The sequence below is a fragment of the Megascapheus bottae genome, chromosome X, assembly GCF_031878675.1.
Source record: "Megascapheus bottae isolate mThoBot1 chromosome X, mThoBot2.hap1, whole genome shotgun sequence".
Lineage (NCBI taxonomy): Eukaryota > Metazoa > Chordata > Mammalia > Rodentia > Geomyidae > Megascapheus > Megascapheus bottae.
In genome coordinates, this window is record NC_143547.1 from 57803482 (window position 1) to 57809981 (window position 6500).

General features: G+C 35.5%; 1 pseudogene; it reads left to right on the forward strand.

Moving 5' to 3' along the window:
• The first annotated feature begins 2037 nt into the window (after positions 1–2037).
• On the forward strand, positions 2038–2745 carry LOC150041146 (PDZ and LIM domain protein 3 pseudogene; annotated as a pseudogene).
• The last annotated feature ends 3755 nt before the right edge of the window (positions 2746–6500 follow it).

Sequence of the window (6500 nt, forward strand, 5' to 3'; positions counted from 1 at the left end):
ATGTCAGGACTTAGGATACAGAAGTAGAAGGATGATGAGTGTCAGGACAGCCTTGGCTAAGGACTGAATTAAAATCAAACATGAATTACATATGAAAGACTCCGTTTTAATAATAAATTTATAAATAATCACATTCAATTTAGAGTCATGAACTTCTTTTTCACATCTGCAGTCCTAGCTACTCAAAAGTCGGAGATCTGAAGACTGAAGTTCAAAACAAGTTTGAGTATGTAAGTTGAGCAACACTTACCTCCAATTAACTACCTAAAAGTTTAAAGGAAGACTCTTGCTCAAGTTGTATAGATAGAACCATCCTTGAGTGAAAAGTCTAGGAAAGGGAATGAGCATAGAGTTCAAGCCCCATTACTGGCATAAATAGAATAAATAAGTGAACATATAAGCAGTTTAACATATACCATAAACAAAGCTTCTTATAATCCAATGAAAATAATAGAAAACTGCCATGGATTTTGAAATAACATTGGATAATTGTGCCAGAAAGGAAATGAAAATGAAGTCTCTAGTAATTTTGTAAATATTAAGATGTTTATTCATGAGAAGTAACTATGTCCCCTCATTTTCTCCTTGTCACTTAACAGAAAATGTAAGTTGAAAATATTGTCAATGACATTTGAGACACATAGTTAACAAAAAGAGGTCCTTCTGTTTCCATGCTAGGCAGAGCACTTCAATCAGCAACAAATGCAAATTCATCTAGAATTCTAACTTTGATTTTAGTAATACTATGTGGTGACAGCTGAGATTCAAGATATGCACCATCAAATTTGCTTAACATTGATCACAGCATTCTTTTCAACTTCAGAGAAACACAAGAGGTCTTTCTATTGCTATCGTGAATTACTCTTTTAGTTTGGAGGAAATTGAATTGTGTGAGAATATTTTCTCTCACTCTGGAGAATAAATATGCAAGCTTTCTTTCTGAATCAACATTTTATACTGTTTTGTTTTCCCTTAACTTATATCCACTATAGAAAATTTAAAAATGGGACTCTTCATATCTGTGATTTTTATACACTAAAGAATACTTTTTCCTAGTTGATTACTAAGAAAATTTCCTATTAACAGTATTGATAAAATACATAGCATATATTCAAAATATTACCACTGTCCTGTCCATACTACATCAGTTGTAAAATTAATGGTATTTAAACATGACACTAAATGTAAGGACCTCCAGGATAAGGAAACAAAAGCCATATAATGAGTGACTGTTGTCCTTAATGTACTATGTTATCTCTCATCTCTTTTGCCATCCCTTGGTTATCTCATATTGTTACAATATTTCATCTTATTATCTGATATATTTTATATGTGCTTAATTGGTTATTTGAAATTGGATAGGGAAGGAGGGAAAGCAAATGAGTGGGGAGAGGGTGGGAGGAAATGGGGACCATGTCATGAGAAAGGGTATCAATGTTTTTGAAGTTATGCACCTTCTATCTGGTGAATATAATTGAACACTTTTATTAATCACAATAAAAAATCTTAATAAAATTAATGGTATTTAGCTAGAGAGCCACATATTTTATTTTGATAAAATTACAGTGCTACTGAGTTCATCCACATAATGAGCAACATAAATACATACATGGAGCTATGCTAGGTACTACCCAAGGTATGGGTATAAAACCCTTGTTTTACTAGGTGAAATAAAAACTTTATATAAAATTTATAACTACTATAATATTGCTGAATAAACATCAAGAGCTGGTCAGATAAAACACTGTGGAGAATGTAATTTGTAATAATGATTTCCCTAGGGTTAAATAATATTTTTTGTATTTTATTGTCCAGGTAATATATTTGGGGTTACAGTTACAGTCATCTGGTGGTGGGTACATTACTTCTTGAACATTGATATCCTTTCCCATGATTTTGTCATACATTCTTAACCACCACCCCCTCCCAATTATCTTGTTTCTCCTCTTCCCTTAGCAATTTCAAATAAATAAATGTGTATACAATATATGGGATAAAAAGTAATATACAATAAAATATGAGATAAACAATAAGGGGATGTTCCATGACAGTCAGGATGAAGCCACTCAGCCTCGCCAGTCAGTCCCCTTCAGGGTTCTCCAGGAGCTGGTGAATGACGGCCCTGATGACCGTCCTGCTGGAACCCGAAGTGTGAAAGCTCCCATTACTAAACCCCACGGCAGTGCTGGACGTACCCCGAGGATGCCGCTCTGTGATAAGTGCGGGAGTGGCATTATTGGTGCGTGGTGAAGGCGAGAGATAAATACCGGCATCCTGAGTGTTTCGTGTATGCTGACTGCAATCTCAACCTCAAACAGAAGGGCTACTTCTTCGTGGAGGGGGAGCTGTATTGTGAAACTCACGCAAGAGCTCGCACAAGGCCCCCAGAGGGCTACGATACAGTCACTCTGTACCCCAAAGCTTAAACCCTCAGCACATACCCACAAAGGCCCTCACCCATGCACACTCACCCCCAGCTTAGAACAGGAGCCTCCAGACCCAAAGCCAAAGCGTTCAGACATTCATTGTGTATTGATGAAAAAGAAATGAGAGGCTTTTTAAAACCAATCACCTTTTCTATGTCACTGTCCACCATTTACAGTTTCAGTCCGAGAATCCTGTATGCAAACATCAAGGTATTGGAGGTGGAAGGATCTAGCTGGTTTTTCTTGATGGTTGATTGGGGTGAAGGGGGCAGACAAGTATAGGAAACACCAAATAACAATCTTGAATTTTGAGGATTCTGCAGTCGTTTTCATTTGTTTCCACTAATACAATACATGTCAGAAATAAATTGCCAGGATTTCTCTTAACTCCATATTTCAGCAACAAATGTCATACATAAAACATTTTTAAATGCCTAAATTCAGCTAAAAATCAACCTTTCAAACCCGAGGACATAGCCACAAACATCCAAATATGTCAAAGAACCTGTCATTTTTGTTTTTATACCTCTCTCTTTCTAGTGAGCACCACATATCTATGATGGGAAGGATATTTCATTCTGCTAAATGAACGTAATTCTGTCTATTTCCAATTAAAAGTGTATTTTGCTCTGAAAAAAAAAAGAAATAACTTCAGATACTACATTAACAACATTCACAAATATAAATATCTTGGTTTCAAATGCTAGAGTTCATTTTGCATAGCTTCATCTTATATGGACATATGTACATATCTTTTGAGATATTGTGATCCTCTGCTAAGAGGGATACCATGAGGTCTATGTTTTTGGTGGGTCGGGGTTACTTTACTTATAATTCACATATAATTTTTCCAAGTCTTTCCATTTCTTTACAAATGGGGTGATGTCATTCTGATTGCAGCATAGAATTCCATTGTGTATAAATACTACATCTTCTTGATCCACTCATTTACTGAGGGGCATCTGGGTTGGTTCCATATTTTAGCTATGGTAAATAATGCTGCAATGAACATCATTATAATAGTAATCTGTTTCTGGATATTTGGGTAAATGCTTAGGAGGGGGATTGCTGGGTCATATGGGAAACACTATGTTTAGCCTTTTGAGGAATCATCATACTGCTTTGAAAGTGGTTGAACAAATTTATACTCCCACCAATGGTGGAGTAGCATTTCCTTCTGGAAACATCCCTAGCTGTACCTGTTGTTATTAGATGTCTTGATCATGGCCATTCTAATGGGAATGAGGTGGAATCTCCGTGTTGTTTTGATTTGCATTCCTTTTATAGACAGAAACGTGGAGCATTTCTTTGTGTATCTATTGGTCATTTTTATTCCCTATTCTGAGAAGTGTCTCTTTAAGTTTTAACCTACCTTTTAATAGGATGAATTTGTCTTTGAGTATTTGTTTTGAAGAGATTTAATTTTTTGAGCTGTAGGTATATTTTAGATATGAGGCCAGTGAAGATCTTCTCCCCAATCTATGGGTTTTCTATTTATCTTGCTAGCTTTGTTCTTTGCCATACAGAAACTCTGCAGTTTATTGCAGTCCCATTTGTCCCAACTTTCTATAATTTGTTGTGTTTCTGGGTCATCATTAATAAAGTTTCATCCTGTACCAAGGAGTCCTAGTGTATCTCCTATTCCTTCCTGTAAAATTTTCAGGGTATCTGCTTTTACATCAAGGTTTTTGTTGCATTTGGAATTGATTTTGTTGAAGAGTAACATATAAGGATCCAACTTTAGTTTTCTATAACTTTGAACCTATTTTGCAAGCACCATTTGTTGAGTGAGTTAATTTCTGGGACTTCAGTGCTATTCCATTAGTCCTCAGGCCTGTTCTTGTGCCAGCACCAAGCTGTTTTTATTATTATAGCTATGTAACAGAGTTTGGAGATTGGCATTGTGATTCTTCCAGCACTGTTCATTCTGTTAAGAAATAGTTTGCTATATGGTGTATGCAATTTTTCCATATGAATTTTTGGATTGCTTCCTCTATTTGATTAAAGAACGACATTAGGATATTTATAGTTATTGCATTGATTTTGTAGGTTGCCTTTGGCAGTATTGCCATTTTCACGATGCAAATCCTCCCATTAAAGAAGCATGTCAGTTTTTCTACTTCCTTAGTTCTGCTTTAGTTCTTTCTCCTTTTACAGGTTTTAAAACTTTTAATCATAGAGGTCTTTACTTCCTTGGCTAAGTTAATTCCTAAGTATTTTTAAGCTATTGAAAAAGGAGTTGCTCTCCTGATTTCAGCCTTGCTATTCTCATTGTTCATATACAAGAAAGCCATTGATTTTTGAGGGTTAATTTTATACCCTACTACTTTGCCAAAGTTTCATAATAGCTGGAGTAACTTGGTCTAGGGTTCTTTAAATACAGAATCATGTTGTCTGAAATGAGGGAAAGTTTTGCGCCATCTTTCTCTATTTGTATCCCCTTTAAGTTTGTGTCTTGCCTTATTGTTCTAGCTAGTAATTCAAATAATGTATTGAATAGTAGTAGAGAGAAGGGATATCCCTGTCTTGCTCTGAATTTTAGAGGAAATGGCTTTAACCTTTCTACATTGAGTATAGTACTAGCTGTAGCATTGTCATACTGAGTTATGTTGGCAACTCCAGTCTGTTAATGGGGCCCAATTGATTGAACTTTATTGCAACCTTTCACTTTCATAATATTAATTGGAGGCAAGATGTCTCTCTTAAAGACAGCAGAAAGATGGATCTGGCTTTGTGATCTAGCTAGTCAGTGTTTGTCAGTTAATTGGAGATTTAAGTCCATTCATATTGAGAGTTAGGACTGAAAGAGTTATTACTTTCTGCCATTTTATCTAATTCATTAGGGACTGTGTCTTGGCAATTCTTTTTGTAATTACCTGGCATTCAGTTTAGGTGCCATTTCTCTGTCAACACTGTGTTCCTGTTGTCTTTAATGTGTTAAACATAGGGTTTGCTTGATATATACTTTTCCAATTTTTCCTTTTTAAAATTTTTCCTCAGCTTTGAATGAGAGTTAATCTGGGTATATTATTCTTAGTTGGTAGTTATTTCTCTTTCGGGCATTCCAGGGTCTTTTTGCTTACATCATCTCTCTGCTGAAAAATCTATGGTTATTCTGAGTGTTTTTTTTAATAAGTGATTGTTTTCTTTTCCCTGGCAGCCTTAAGGATCTTTTCCTTGGTCTCTATAAATCCTACATGGATTATAATGTGGTAGTAAGATGTCCTATTCTGATCTGGTATGTTTGGGGTTCTAAAAGCTTCTTGTATCTGAATGGTTCTGTCCTTTTGGATATAATTGGCTATTATTCATTAAATATATTTTCCATTCATGAGGTTCTTTCTCCAGGACAGCCTCAATACCAATTAACCTTATATTAGACTTTCTGACTAAATCTTGGAGCTCCTGAAGATACCGTTAATGTTTCTTTGATTTGTATTGAATAATTTCCTGTCTTTCTCTATAAAATCTAAAATCTAGACTACCTTCAATTCTGGAGGTTCGATCTTCTGCATCATCAAACCAGCTATGAATGCATCCTTCCTTCCTTTTTATTGGTCATTTTTGAGGGCTTCCACCATTTGTTTTAGGTCTTTCATGGATCACTTTACCACCTTGATTTTGTTTTGAGTGCTCTCTCTCTCTCAAATCCTTTAGCTGAGTGGCTATACTTTTATTGGACCTTTGTTGGAATTCATTCAGCGTTCTTTCTGTGGATTCCAAGAATTCCTCTATTTTTCTTTGGTTATCTGCACATACACACCTATTCATGCTGCACATACACACCTATTCATGCTTTCAGTCTTTTCACTCATCGTGTTTAGCCGTAGCATCTATAGAGCATTTATAGAACTCAGGATTTTCATTCACTGCTCAGTTGTCTATCTTGAAAGGAAGATGAATTTCATGACTTGCTATTTTTCTTTAGTTTCTATGGCTTGTTCTACCCATTTGGAAGTGAGAACAGTCTTAAACTACATAAGATAACAACTTAAAGATTAGAACCAACCCAGAGCTCTATAACCACAAAAACTTGACAGATTCACAATCTTAGACAGATATTTTTCATTCTCT